Raw genomic sequence first — 16,860 nt, forward strand, 5'->3', positions numbered from 1 at the left:
TGGAGATGAGATGGAGATGAGATGGAGATGAGATGGAGATGAGATGGAGATGAGATGGAGATGAGATGGAGATGAGATGGAGATGAGATGGAGATGAGATGGAGATGAGATGGAGATGAGATGGAGATGAGATGGAGATGAGATGGAGATGAGATGGAAATGGAGACGAGATGGAGACGAGATGGAGACGAGATGGAGACGAGATGGAGATGAGATGGAGACGAGATGGAGATGAGATGGAGATGAGATGGAGATGAGATGGAGATGAGATGGAGATGAGATGGAGATGAGATGGAGATGAGATGGAGATGAGATGGAGATGAGATGGAGATGAGATGGAGATGAGATGGAGATGAGATGGAGATGAGATGGAGATGAGATGGAGATGAGATGGAGATGAGATGGAGATGAGATGGAGATGAGATGGAGATGAGATGGAGATGAGATGGAGATGAGATGGAGAGGAGATGGAGATGAGATGGAGATGAGATGGAGATGAGATGGAGATGAGATGGAGATGAGATGGAGATGAGATGGAGATGAGATGGAGATGAGATGGAGATGAGATGGAGATGAGATGGAGATGAGATGGAGATGAGATGGAGATGAGATGGAGATGAGATGGAGATGAGATGGAGATGAGATGGAGATGAGATGGAGATGAGATGGAGATGAGATGGAGATGAGATGGAGATGAGATGGAGATGAGATGGAGATGAGATGGAGATGAGATGGAGATGAGATGGAGATGAGATGGAGATGAGATGGAGATGAGATGGAGATGAGATGGAGATGAGATGGAGATGAGATGGAGATGAGATGGAGATGAGATGGAGATGAGATGGAGATGAGATGGAGATGAGATGGAGATGAGATGGAGATGAGATGGAGTTGAGATGGAGATGAGATGGAGATGAGATGGAGATGAGATGGAGATGAGATGGAGATGAGATGGAGATGAGATGGAGATGAGATGGAGATGAGATGGAGATGAGATGGAGATGAGATGGAGATGAGATGGAGATGAGATGGAGATGAGATGGAGATGAGATGGAGATGAGATGGAGATGAGATGGAGATGAGATGGAGATGAGATGGAGATGAGATGGAGATGAGATGGAGATGAGATGGAGATGAGATGGAGATGAGATGGAGATGAGATGGAGATGAGATGGAGATGAGATGGAGATGAGATGGAGATGAGATGGAGATGAGATGGAGATGAGATGGAGATGAGATGGAGATGAGATGGAGATGAGATGGAGATGAGATGGAGATGAGATGGAGATGAGATGGAGATGAGATGGAGATGAGATGGAGATGAGATGGAGATGAGATGGAGATGAGATGGAGATGAGATGGAGATGAGATGGAGATGAGATGGAGATGAGATGGAGATGAGATGGAGATGAGATGGAGATGAGATGGAGATGAGATGGAGATGAGATGGAGATGAGATGGAGATGAGATGGAGATGAGATGGAGATGAGATGGAGATGAGATGGAGATGAGATGGAGATGAGATGGAGATGAGATGGAGATGAGATGGAGATGAGATGGAGATGAGATGGAGATGAGATGGAGATGAGATGGAGATGAGATGGAGATGAGATGGAGATGAGATGGAGATGAGATGGAGATGAGATGGAGATGAGATGGAGATGAGATGGAGATGAGATGGAGATGAGATGGAGATGAGATGGAGATGAGATGGAGATGAGATGGAGATGAGATGGAGATGAGATGGAGATGAGATGGAGATGAGATGGAGATGAGATGGAGATGAGATGGAGATGAGATGGATGAGGAGGATGAGGAGGATGAGGAAGATGAGGAGGATGAGGAGGATGAGGAAGATGAGGAAGATGAGGAGGATGAGGAGGATGAGGAAGATGAGGATGAGGAAGATGAAAAGGATGAGGAAGATGAAAAGGATGAGGAAGATGTGGAGGATGAGGAGGATAAGGAAGATGAGGAGAATGAGGAGGATGAGAAGGAGGATGAGGATAAGGAGATTGAAGAGGATGAGGAGGATGAAGAGGATGAGGAGGATGAGGAGAATGATGAGGATGATGATGAAAAGGAGGATGATGAGGAGGATGATGAGGAGGAGAAGGAGGAGGAGGATGAGGATGAGGATGATGATGATGATGAGGATGATGATGAGGATGATAATGAGGATAATGATGAGGATGAGGAGGATGAGGAGGATGAGGAGGATGAGGAGGGTGAGGAGGATGAGGAGGATGAGGAGGATGAGGAAGATGAGGAGGATGTGGAGGATGAGGAGAATGAGGAGGATGAGGAGGATGAGGAGGATGAGGATGATGAGGAGGATGAGGATGGGGATGAGGATGAGAAGGGAGGTTGAGGAAGATGAGGAGGATGAAGAGGATGAGGAGGATGAGAAGGATGAAGAGGATGGGGAGGATGAGGAGGATGAGGAGAATGAAGAGGATGAAGAGGATGAGGAGGATGATGAGGATGATGATGAGAAGGAGGAGGATGATGAGGAGGATGATGAGGAGGAGGAGGAGGAGGATGAGAGGGATGAGGAGGATGAGGAGGATGAGGAGGATGAGGAGAATGAGGAGGATGAAGAGGATGAGGAGGATGAGGAGGATGAGGAGGATGAGGAGGATGAAAAGGATAAGGAGTATAAGGAGGATGAGGAGGATGAGGAGGATGAGGATGATGAGGAGGATGAGGATAAGGAGGAGGATGAGGAGGATGAGGAGGATGAGGAGGATGAGGAGGATGAGGAGGATAAGGAGAATGAGGAGGATGAGAAGGATGAGGAGGATGAGGAAGATGAGGAGGATGAAGGGGATGAGGAGGATGAGGAGGATGATGAAAATGATGATGAAGAGGATGATGAGGAGGAGGAGGAGGAAGAGGATGAGGATGAGGATGATGATGAGGATGATGATGAGGACGATAATAAGGATGATGATGAGGATGAGGAGGATGAGGAGGATGAAGAAGATGAGGAGGATGAGGAGGATGAGGAGGATAAGGAGGATGAGAAGGATGAAGAAGATGAGGAGGATGAGGAGAATGAGGAGGATGAGGAGGATAAAGAGGATGAGGAGGATGAGGCGAATGAGGAGGATGAGGAGGATGAGGAGGATGAGGAGGATGAGGAGGACGAGGATGATGAGGAGGATAAGGATGAGGATGAGGATGAAGAGGAGGTTGAGGAGGTTGAGGAGGATGAGGAGAATGAGGAGAATGAGGAGGATGAGGAGGATGAAGAGGATGAGAAGGATGAGGATGATGAGGAGGATGAGGAGGATGAGGAGGATGAAGAGGATGAGAAGTATGAGAAGGATGAGGAGGATGAAGAGGATGAGAAAAAAAGTGAGGATGATGAGGATGATGATGAGGATGATGAGGATAATGAAAAGGATGATAAGGAGAAGGAGGAGGAGGAGGTGGAGGAAGAAGAGGAGGAAGAGGAGGAGAAGGAGGATGAGGAGGAGGATGAGGATAAGGATGATGATGAGGATGATGATAAGGATGAGGATGAGAATGAGGATGAGGAGGTTGAGGAGGATGAGGAAGATGAGGAGAATGAGGAGGATGAAGATGATGAGGATGATGATGATGATGATAAGGAGGATGAGGAGGATGAGGAGGATGAGGAGCATGAGGAAGATGAGGAGGATGAGGAGAAAGAGGAGGATGAGGAGGATGAGGAGGATGAGGAGGATGAGGAGGATGAGGAGGATGAGGAGGATGAGGATGAGGATGAGGAAGTTGAAAAGGATGTGGAAGATGAGGAGGATGAGGAGGATGAGGAGGATGAGGAGGATGAGGAGGATGAGAAAGATGAGGATGATGAGGATGATGAGGATGATGAGGATGATGAGGATGATGAGGATGATGAGGATGATGATGAGAAGGAGGAGGAGGAGGAGGAGGAGGAGAAGGAGAAGGAGGAGGAGGAGAAGGGGGAGGATGAGGATGATGATGAGGATGATGATGAGGATGAGGATGAGAATGAGGATGAGGAGGTTGAGGAGGATAAGGAAGATGAAAAGGATGAGGAGGATGAGGAGGATGATGAGTATGAGGAGGATGAGGAGGATGAGGAGGATGAGAAGGATGAGGAGGATGAGGAAGATGTAGAGGATGAGGAGGATGAGGAGGGTGAGGAGGATGAAGAGGATGAGAAGGATGTGGAGGATGAGAAGGATGAGGAAGATGGGGAGGATAAGGAGCATGAGGAGGATGAGAAGGATGAGGAGGATGAGGAGGATGAAGAGGATGAGGAAGATGGGGAGGATGAGGAGCATGAGGAGGTTGAGGAGGGTGAGGAGGATGAGGATGATGAGGAAGATGAGGAGGATGAGGAGGATGAGGAGGATGAAGAGGATGAGGAGGATGAGGAGGATGAGGAGGATGAGGGGATGAGGAGGATGAGGAAGATGAGGAGGATGAGGAGGATGAGGAAGATGAGGAGGATGAGAAGGATGAAGAAGATGAGGAGGATGAGGAGAATGAGGAGGATGAGGAGGATAAAGAGGATGAGGAGGATGAGGAGAATGAGGAGGATGAGGAGGATGAGGAGGATGAGGAGGACGAGGATGATGAGGAGGATAAGGATGAGGATGAGGATGAAGAGGAGGTTGAGGAGGTTGAGGAGGATGAGGAGAATGAGGAGAATGAGGAGGATGAGGAGGATGAAGAGGATGAGAAGGATGAGGAGGATGAGGAGGATGAGGAAGATGAGGAGGATGAAGAGGATGAGGAGGATGAAGAGGATGAGAAGTATGAGAAGGATGAGGAGGATGAAGAGGATGAGAAAAAAGGTGAGGATCATGAGGATGATGATGAGGATGATGAGGATAATGAGGAGGATGATAAGGAGGAGGAGGAGGAGGTGGAGGAAGAAGAGGAGGAAGAGGAGGAGGAGGAGGATGAGGAGGAGGATGAAGATAAGGATAATGATGAGGATGATGATAAGGATGAGGATGAGAATGAGGATGAGGAGGTTGAGGAGGATGAGGAGGATGAGGAGAATGAGGATGATGAAGATGATGAGGATGATGATGATGATGATAAGGAGGATGAGGAGGATGAGGAGGATGAGGAGCATGAGGAAGATGAGGAGGATGAGGAGAATGAGGAGGATGAGGAGGATGAGGAGGATGAGGAGGATGAGGAGGATGAGGAGGATGAGGATGAGGATGAGGAGGTTGAAAAGGATGTGGAAGATGAGGAGGATGAGGAGGATGAGGAGGATGAGGAGGATGAGAAAGATGAGGATGATGAGGATGATGAGGATGATGAGGATGATGAGGATGATGAGGATGATGATGAGAAGGAGGAGGAGGAGGAGGAGGAGGAGGAGAAGGAGGAGGAGGAGGAGAAGGGGGAGGATGAGGATGATGATGAGGATGATGATGAGGATGAGGATGAGAATGAGGATGAGGAGGTTGAGGAGGATAAGGAAGATGAAAAGGATGAGGAGGATGAGGAGGATGATGAGGATGATGAGGATGATGAGGATGAAGATGAGGATGATGAGGAGGATGATGAGAAGGAGGATGAGGAGGAGGATGAGGAGAAGGAGGAGAAGGAGGAGGAGAAGGAGGAGGATGAGGATGGTGATGAGGATGATGATGAGGATGAGGATGAGGATGAGAATGAGGATGAGGAGGTTGAAGAGGATGAGGAGGATGAGGAGAATGAGCAGGATGAAGATGATGAGGATGATGATGTGATGATAAGGAAGATAAGGAGGATGAGGAGGATGAGGAGAATGAGGAGGATGAGGAGGATGAGGAGGATAAGGAGCATGAGGAAGATGAGGAGGATGAGAAGAATGAGGAGGATGAGGAGGATGAGGAGGATGAGGAGGATGAGGAGGATGAGGAGGATGAGGAGGATGAGGATGAGGATGAGGATGAAGAGGTTGAAAAGGATGTGGAGGATGAGGAGGATGAGGAGGATGAGGAGGATGAGAAAGATGAGGATGATGAGGATGATGAGGATGATGAGGATGATGAGGATGATGAGGATGATGAGGATGATGAGGATGATGAGGATGATGATGAAGATGATGATGATAATGATGATGATGAGGATGATGAGGATGATGAGAATGATGATAATGATGATAATGATAATGATGACGATGATGACGATGGTGATGATGGTGATAATGGTGATGATGCTGATGATAATAATAATAATGATTTCTATATATCCATCTCAATACCCATCTCCATTTTCATCTTCATCTCTATCTCTATCATCTACATCGTCATCTCTATTTCCATCATCTTCATCTCCATGTCTATCATCTCAATCATTTCCATCATTTCCTTCATCTTCATCATCTTAATAATCTTCATCATCTTCATCATCTACATTATCTACATCATCTCCATCATCTCTATCATCTCCATCATCTCCATCATCTCTATCATCTCCATCATCTCCATCATCTTTATCATCTCCATCATCTCCATTAGCATATATTTGCAAACTTTAACTTTTGTCGATTTTGATTTTAAACCGTAAAATTGTAACCACGCATTGTAAGCACTAGTTGACAACGTTTAAATTATTAATAACGTACGGTCTACGCGTAAAAAAACATAACTTGAAAACAGTTATTTATTGCTAATTTGTTGTTTTTACGCATAGACAATAAACATTAGCAATTTTTAACAATTGGCGAGTTGTATTAAAAACGCCCAAGCAGCAAATGTTAACAAATTTTAACCTTTGTCGATTTTAATTTTAAACCTTGAAAACCGTATCCACACATTGTAAGCTATATTTAACAACGTTTTAAAAAATTTCCATGTGCGTTCTACGCGTATGAAAACATAACTTGAAAACAGTTATTTATTGCTAATTTCTTGTATTTACGCATAGACAATAAACATTAGCAAATTTTAACAATTGGCGAGTTGTATTAAAAACGCCCAAGCAGCAAATATTATAAAATTTTAACTTTTGTGGATTTTAATTTTAAACCATGAAAACCGTATCCACACATTGTAAGCTATATTTGACAACGTTTAAATTAATTGCTATGTGCGTTCTACGCGAAAAAAAACATAACTCGGAAACAGTTAATTATTAGTAATATGTTGGTTTTACGCACAGACAATTACTATTAGCTATTTTTAACAATTGGCAAGTTGTATTAAAAACTAATAAGCAGCACATGTTAGCAAATTTTAACCTTTACCGATTTAAAATTTAAACCGTATCAATTGTATCCACGCATTGTAAGCTCTATTTGACAAAGTTTAAAATAATTATTTTGTACGGTTTACGCGTAAAAAAATATAACTCGAAAAACAGATAGTGATGATGGAGATAATAACAATAGAGATGAGGAGGATGAGGAGGATGGGGAGGATGAGGAGGATGAGAAGGATGAGGAGGATGAGGAGGATGAAAAGGATGAGGAAGATGAGGAGGATGAGGAGGATGAGGTGGATGAAGAGGATGAGAAGGATGAAGAGGATAAGGAAGATGAGGAGGATAAAGAGGATGAGGAGGATGAGGAGAATAAGGAGGATGAGGAGGATGAGGAGGATGCGGAGGATGAGGAGGATGAGGAGGATGAGGAGGATGAGGAGGATGAGGAGGATGAAGAGGATGAGGAAGATGAGGAGGATGAGGAAGATGAGGAGGATGAGGAGGATGAGGAGGATGAAAAGGATAAGGAGTATAAGGAGGATGAGGAGGATGAGGAGGATGAGGATGATGAGGAGGATGAGGATAAGGAGGAGGATGAGGAGGATGAGGAGGATGAGGAGGATGAGGAGGATGAGGAGAATGAGGAGGATGAAGAGGATGAGGAGGATGAGGAAGATGAGGAGGATGAAGGGGATGAGGAGGATGAGGAGGATAATGAAAATGATGATGAAGAGGATGATGAGGAGGAGGAGGAGGAAGAGGATGAGGATGAGGATGATGATGAGGATGATGATGAGGACGATAATAAGGATGATGATGAGGATGAGGAGGATGAGGAGGATGAAGAAGATGAGGAGGATGAGGAGGATGAGGAGGATGAGAAGGATGAAGAAGATGAGGAGGATGAGGAGAATGAGGAGGATGAGGAGGATAAAGAGGATGAGGAGGATGAGGCGAATGAGGAGGATGAGGAGGATGAGGAGGATGAGGAGGATGAGGAGGACGAGGATGATGAGGAGGATAAGGATGAGGATGAGGATGAAGAGGAGGTTGAGGAGGTTGAGGAGGATGAGGAGAATGAGGAGAATGAGGAGGATGAGGAGGATGAAGAGGATGAGAAGGATGAGGAGGATGAGGAGGATGAGGAGGATGAGGAGGATGAAGAGGATGAGGAGGATGAAGAGGATGAGAAGTATGAGAAGGATGAGGAGGATGAAGAGGATGAGAAAAAAGGTGAGGATGATGAGGATGATGATGAGGATGATGAGGATAATGAGGAGGATGATAAGGAGAAGGAGGAGGAGGAGGTGGAGGAAGAAGAGGAGGAAGAGGAGGAGAAGGAGGATGAGGAGGAGGATAAGGATAAGGATGATGATGAGGATGATGATAAGGATGAGGATGAGAATGAGGATGAGGAGGTTGAGGAGGATGAGGAGGATGGGGAGAATGAGGAGGATGAAGATGATGCGGATGATGATGATGATGATAAGGAGGATGAGGAGGATGAGGAGGATGAGGAGCATGAGGAAGATGAGGAGGATGAGGAGAATGAGGAGGATGAGGAGGATGAGGAGGATGAGGAGGATGAGGAGGATGAGGAGGATGAGGAGGATGAGGATGAAGATGAGGAAGTTGAAAAGGATGTGGAAGATGAGGAGGATGAGGAGGATGAGGAGGATGAGGAGGATGAGGAGGATGAGGAGGATGAGAAAGATGAGGATGATGAGGATGATGAGGATGATGAGGATGATGAGGATGATGATGAGAAGGAGGAGGAGGAGGAGGAGGAAGAGGAGAAGGAAGAGGAGGAGGAGGAGAAGGGGGAGGATGAGGATGATGATGAGGATGATGATGAGGATGAGGATGAGAATGAGGATGAGGAGGTTGAGGAGGATAAGGAAGATGAAAAGGATGAAGAGGATGAGGAGGATGATGAGGATGAGGAGGATGAGGAGGATGAGGAGGATGAGAAGGATGAGGAGGATGAGGAAGATGTAGAGGATGAGGAGGATGAGGAGGGTGAGGAGGATGAAGAGGATGAGAAGGATGTGGAGGATGAGAAGGATGAGGAAGATGGGGAGGATAAGGAGCATGAGGAGGATGAGAAGGATGAGGAGGATGAGGAGGATGAAGAGGATGAGGAAGATGGGGAGGATGAGGAGCATGAGGAGGTTGAGGAGGGTGAGGAGGATGAGGATGATGAGGAAGATGAGGAGGATGAGGAGGATGAGGAGGATGAAGAGGATGAGGAGGATGAGGAGGATGAGGAGGATGAGGGGGATGAGGAAGATGAGGAGAATGAGGAGGATGAGAAGGATGAGGAAGATGATGAGGATGATGATGAGAAAGAGGATGAGGAAGAGGATGATGAGGAGGAGGAGGATAAGAAGGAGGAGGAGGATGAGGATGAGGATGATGATGAGGATGATGATGAGGATGGTAATGAGGATGATGATGAGGATGAGGAGGATGATGTGGATGAGGAGGATGAGAAGGATGAGGATGATGAAGAGGATGAGGAGGATGAGGAGGATGAGGAGGATGAGGAGGATGAGGAGGATGAGGAGGATGAGGAGGATGAGAAGGATGTGGAGGATGAGAAGGATGAGGAGGATGAGGAGGATGAGTAGGATGAGGGGCATGAGGAGGATGAGGAGGATGAGGAGGATGAGGAGGGTGAGGAGGGTGAGGAGGATGAGGAGGATGAGGAGGATGAGGAGGATGAGGAGGATGAGGAGGATGAGGAGGATGAGGAAGATGAGGAGGATGAGGAGGATGAGGAGGATAAGGAGGGTGAGGAGGATGAGGAGGATAAGGAAGATGAGGAGGATAAGAAGGATGAAGAAGATGAGGAGGATGAGGAGAATGAGGAGGATGAGGAGGATAAAGAGGATGAGGAGGATGAGGAGAATGAGGAGGATGAGGAGGATGAGGAGGATGAGGAGGATGAGGAGGACGAGGATAATGAGGAGGATAAGGATGAGGATGAGGATGAAGAGGAGGTTGAGGAGGTTGAGGAGGATGAGGAGAATGAAGAGAATGAGGAGGATGAGGAGGATGAAGAGGATGAGAAGGATGAGGAGGATGAGGAGGATGGGGAGGATGAGGAGGATGAAGAGGATGAGGAGGATGAAGAGGATGAGAAGTATGAGAAGGATGAGGAGGATGAAGAGGATGAGAAAAAAGGTAAGGATGATGAGGATGATGATGAGGATGATGAGGATAATGAGGAGGATGATAAGGAGGAGGAGGAGGAGGTGGAGGAAGAAGTGGAGGAAGAGGAGGAGGAGGAGGATGAGGAGGAGGATGAGGATAAGGATGATGATGAGGATGATGATAAGGATGAGGATGAGAATGAGGATGAGGAGGTTGAGGAGGATGAGGAAGATGAGGAGAATGAGGAGGATGAAGATGATGAGGATGATGATGATGATGATAAGGAGGATGAGGAGGATGAGGAGGATGAGGAGCATGAGGAAGATGAGGAGGATGAGGAGAATGAGGAGGATGAGGAGGATGAGGAGGATGAGGAGGATGAGGAAGATGAGGAGGATGAGGATGAGGATGAGGAGGTTGAAAAGGATGTGGAAGATGAGGAGGATGAGGAGGATGAGGAGGATGAGGAGGATGAGAAAGATGAGGATGATGAGGATGATGAGAATGATGAGGATGATGAGGATGATGAGGATGATGATGAGAAGGAGGAGGAGGAGGAGGAGGAGGAGGAGAAGGAGGAGGAGGAGGAGGAGAAGGGGGAGGATGAGGATGATGATGAGGATGATGATGAGGATGATGATGAGGATGAGGATGAGAATGAGGATGAGGAGGTTGAGGAGGATAAGGAAGATGAAAAGGATGAGGAGGATGAGGAGGATGATGAGGATGATGAGGATGAAGATGAGGATGATGAGGAGGATGATGAGAAGGAGGAGGAGGAGGAGGATGAGGAGAAGGAGGAGAAGGAGGAGGAGAAGGAGGAGGATGAGGATGATGATGAGGATGATGATGAGGATGAGGATGAGGATGAGAATGAGGATGAGGAGGTTGAAGAGGATGAGGAGGATGAGGAGAATGAGCAGGATGAAGATGATGAGGATGATGATGTGATGATAAGGAGGATAAGGAGGATGAGGAGGATGAGGAGAATGAGGAGGATGAGGAGGATGAGGAGGATGAGGAGCATGAGGAAGATGAGGAGGATGAGAAGAATGAGGAGGATGAGGAGGATGAGGAGGATGAGGAGGATGAGGAGGATGAGGAGGATGAGGATGAAGATGAGGATGAGGAGGTTGAAAAGGATGTGGAGGATGAGGAGGATGAGGAGGATGAGGAGGATGAGAAAGATGAGGATGATGAGGATGATGAGGATGATGAGGATGATGAGGATGATGAGGATGATGAGGATGATGAGGATGATGAGGATGATGATGAAGATGATGATGATAATGATGATGATGAGGATGATGAGGATGATGAGAATGATGATAATGATGATAATGATAATGATGACGATGATGACGATGGTGATGATGGTGATAATGGTGATGATGCTGATGATAATAATAATAATGATTTCTATATATCCATCTCAATACCCATCTCCATTTTCATCTTCATCTCTATCTCTATCATCTACATCGTCATCTCTATTTCCATCATCTTCATCTCCATGTCTATCATCTCAATCATTTCCATCATTTCCTTCATCTTCATCATCTTAATAATCTTCATAATCTTCATCATCTACATTATCTACATCATCTCCATCATCTCTATCATCTCCATCATCTCCATCATCTCTATCATCTCCATCATCTCCATCATCTTTATCATCTCCATCATCTCCATTAGCATATATTTGCAAACTTTAACTTTTGTCGATTTTGATTTTAAACCGTAAAAATTGTAACCACGCATTGTAAGCTCTAGTTGACAACGTTTAAATTATTAATAACGTACGGTCTACGCGTAAAAAAACATAACTTGAAAACAGTTATTTATTGCTAATTTGTTGTTTTTACGCATAGACAATAAACATTAGCAATTTTTAACAATTGGCGAGTTGTATTAAAAACGCCCAAGCAGCAAATGTTAACAAATTTTAACCTTTGTCGATTTTAATTTTAAACCTTGAAAACCGTATCCACACATTGTAAGCTATATTTAACAACGTTTTAAAAAATTTCCATGTGCGTTCTACGCGTATGAAAACATAACTTGAAAACAGTTATTTATTGCTAATTTCTTGTATTTACGCATAGACAATAAACATTAGCAAATTTTAACAATTGGCGAGTTGTATTAAAAACGCCCAAGCAGCAAATATTATAAAATTTTAACTTTTGTGGATTTTAATTTTAAACCATGAAAACCGTATCCACACATTGTAAGCTATATTTGACAACGTTTAAATTAATTGCTATGTGCGTTCTACGCGAAAAAAAACATAACTCGGAAACAGTTAATTATTAGTAATATGTTGGTTTTACGCACAGACAATTACTATTAGCTATTTTTAACAATTGGCAAGTTGTATTAAAAACTAATAAGCAGCACATGTTAGCAAATTTTAACCTTTACCGATTTAAAATTTAAACCGTATCAATTGTATCCACGCATTGTAAGCTCTATTTGACAAAGTTTAAAATAATTATTTTGTACGGTTTACGCGTAAGAAAATATAACTCGAAAAACAGATAGTGATGATGGAGATGATGATGTAGATAATAACGATAGAGATGATGAAGATGAGGAGGATGAGGAGGATGGGGAGGATGAGGTGGATAAGGAGGATGAGGAGGATGAGGAGGATGAGAAAGATGAGGAGAATGAGGAGGATGAGGATAAGGAAGATGAGGAGGATGAAGAGGATGAGGAGGATGAGGAGGATGAGGAGGATGAAGAGGATGAGGAGGATGCGGTGGATGAGGAGGATGAAGAGGATGAGGAGGATGAGGAGGATGAGGAGGATGAAGAAGATGAGGAGGATGAGGAAGATGAGGAGGATGAGGAGAATGTGGAGGATGAGGAAGATGAGGAGGATGAGGAGGATGAGGAGGATGAGGAGGATGAAGAGGATGAGGATGTTGAGGAGGATGAGGAGGACGAGGAGGATGAGAAGGATGAGGAGGATGAGGAAGATGAGGAAGATGAGGAAGCTGAGGAAGATGAGGAGGATGAGGAGGATGAAAAAGATGAGGAGGATGAGGAGGATGAGGAGAATGAGAAGGATGAGGAGGATGAGGAGGATGAAGAGGATAAGGAAGATGAGGAGGATGAAGAGGATGAGGATGAGAAGGATGAGGAGGATGAGGAAGATGAGGAGGATGAGGAGGATGAGGAGGATGAGGAGGATGAAGAGGATGAGGAAGATGAAGAGGATGTGGAGGATGAGGAGAATGAGGAGGATGAGGAGGATGAGGAGGATGAGGAGGATGAGGAGGATGAGGAGCATGAGGGGGATGAGGAGGATAAGGAGGATAAGGAGGGTGAGGAGGGTGAGGAGGATGAGGAGGATGAGGAGGATGAGGAGGATGAGGAGGATAAGGAGGATGAGGAGGATGAGGAGGATGAGGAGGATGAGGAGGATGGGAAGGATGAGGAAGATGAGGAGGATGAGGAGGATGAGGAGAATGAGGAGGATGAGGAGGATGAGGAGGATGAGGAGGATGAGGAGGATGAGGAGGATGAGGAGGATGAGGAGGATGAGGAGGATGAGGAGGACGAGGATGATGAGGAGGATAAGGATGAAGATTAAGACGAGGTTAGGGAGGTTAAGGAAGATGTGGAGGATGAGGAGGATGAGGAGGTTGAGGAGGATGAGAAGGATGAGGAGGATGAGCAGGATGAGGAGGATGAGGAGGATGAGGAGGATGAGAAGGATGAGGAGGATGAGGAGGATGAAGAGCATGAGAAAGAAGATGAGGATGATGATGAGGATGATAAGGAGGATGATAAGGAGGAGGAGGAGGTGGAGGAAGAAGAAGAGGAAGAAGAGGAGGAGGAGGATGAGAAAGAAGATGAGGATGAGGATGATGATGAGGATGATGATGAGGATGATAATGAGGATAATAATGATGATGAGGATGAGGATGAAGATGAAGATGAGGATGAGGAGAATGAGGAGGTTGAAGAGGATGAGTAGGATGAGGAGGATGAAGAGGAAGAGGAGGATGAGGAGGATGAGGAAGATGAGGAGGATGAGAAAAATGAGGAGAATGAGGGGGATGAAGAGGATGGGGAGGGGAGGAGAATGATGAGGATGATGATGAGGAGGATGATGAGGAGGAGGAGAAGGAAGATGAGGATGATGATGAGGATGATGATGAGGATGATAATGAGGATGATGATGAGGATGAGGAGGATGAGGAGGATGAGGAGGATGAAGAGGATGAGGAGGATGAGGAGGATGAGGAGAATGAGGAGGATGAGGAAGATGAGGAGGATGAGAAGGATGAGGAGGATGAGGAAAATGAGGAGGATGAGGAGGATGAGGAGGAGGATGAGAATAAGGATGAGAAGGTTGAGGAGGATGAGAAGGATAAGGATGAGGAGAATGAGGAGGATGAGGAGGATCAGGAAAATGAGGAAGATGAAAAGGATGAAGATGATGAGGAGGATGAGGAGGATAAAGAGGATGAGGAGGATGAGGAGGAGGATGAAGATGGGGATAAGGATGAGGAGGTTGAAGAGGATGAGGAGGATGAGGAGGATGAGGAGGATGAGGAGGATGAAGAGGATGAGGAGGATCAGAAGGATGAGGAGGATGAGGAGGATGAGGAGGATGAAGAGGATGAGGAGGATGAGGAGGATGAGGAGGATGAGGAGCATGAGGAAGATGAGGAGGATGAGGAGAATGAGGAGGATGAGGATGATGATGTGATGATAAGGAGGATGAAGAGGATGAGGAGGATGAGGAGGATGAGGAGGATGAGGAGCATGAGGAAGATGAGGAGGATGAGGAGAATGAGGAGGATGAGGAGGATGAGGAGGATGAGGAGGATGAGGATGAGGATGAGGAGGTTGAAAAGGATGTGGAGGATGAGGAGGATGAGGAGGATGAGGAGGATGAGAAAGATGAGGATGATGAGGATGATGAGGATGATGAGGATGATGAGGATGATGATGAAGATGATGATGATAATGATGATGATGAGGATGATGAGGATGATGAGAATGATGATAATGATGATAATGATAATGATGACGATGATGACGATGGTGATGATGGTGATAATGGTGATGATGCTGATGATAATAATAATAATGATTTCTATATATCCATCTCAATACCCATCTCCATTTTCATCTTCATCTCTATCTCTATCATCTCCATCGTCATCTCTATTTCCATCATCTTCATCTCCATGTCTATCATCTCAATCATTTCCATCATTTCCTTCATCTTCATCATCTTAATAATCTTCATCATCTTCATCATCTACATTATCTACATTATCTCCATCATCTCCATCATCTCCATCATCTCCATCATCTCTATCATCTCCATCATCTCCATCATATCCATTAGCATATATTTGCAAACTTTAACTTTTGTCGATTTTGATTTTAAATCGTAAAAATTGTAACCACGCATTGTAAGCTCTAGTTGACAACGTTTAAATTAATTATAATGTACGGTCTACGCGTAAAAAAACATAACTTGAAAACAGTTATTTATTGCTAATTTGTTGTTTTTACGCATAGACAATAAACATTAGCAATTTTTAACAATTGGCGAGTTGTATTAAAAACGCCCAAGCAGCAAATGTTAACAAATTTTAACCTTTGTCGATTTTAATTTTAAACCTTGAAAACCGTATCCACACATTGTAAGCTATATTTAACAACGTTTTAAAAAATTTCCATGTGCGTTCTACGCGTATGAAAACATAACTTGAAAACAGTTATTTATTGCTTATTTGTTGTATTTACGCATAGACAATAAACATTAGCAAATTTTAACAATTGGCGAGCTGTATTAAAAACGCCCAAGCAGCAAATATTATAAAATTTTAACCTTTGTGGATTTTAATTTTAAACCATGAAAACCGTATCCACACATTGTAAGCTATATTTGACAACGTTTAAATTAATTGCTATGTGCGTTCTACGCGAAAAAAAACATAACTCTGAAACAGTTAATTATCAGTAATATGTTGGTTTTACGCACAGACAATTACTATTAGCTATTTTTAACAATTGGCAAGTTGTATTAAAAACTAATAAGCAGCACATGTTAGCAAATTTTAACCTTTACCGATTTAAAATTTAAACCGTATCAATTGTATCCACGCATTGTAAGCTCTATTTGACAAAGTTTAAAATAATTATTTTGTACGGTTTACGCGTAAGAAAATATAACTCGAAAAACAGATAGTGATGATGGAGATAATAACAATAGAAATGAGGAGGATGAGGAGGATGGGGAGGATGAGGAGGATGAGAAGGATGAGGAGGATGAGGAGGATGAAAAGGATGAGGAAGATGAGGAGGATGAGGAGGATGAGGAGGATGAAAAGGATGAGAAGGATGAAGAGGATAAGGAAGATGAGGAGGATAAAGAGGATGAGGAGGATGAGGAGAATAAGGAGGATGAGGAGGATGAGGAGGATGCGGAGGATGAGGAGGATGAGGAGGATGAGGAGGATGAGGAGGATGAGGAGGATGAAGAGGATGAGGAAGATGAGGAGG

The sequence above is a fragment of the Corella eumyota genome, chromosome 1, assembly GCF_963082875.1.
Source record: "Corella eumyota chromosome 1, kaCorEumy4.1, whole genome shotgun sequence".
NCBI classification, from domain to species: Eukaryota; Metazoa; Chordata; class Ascidiacea; order Phlebobranchia; family Corellidae; genus Corella; species Corella eumyota.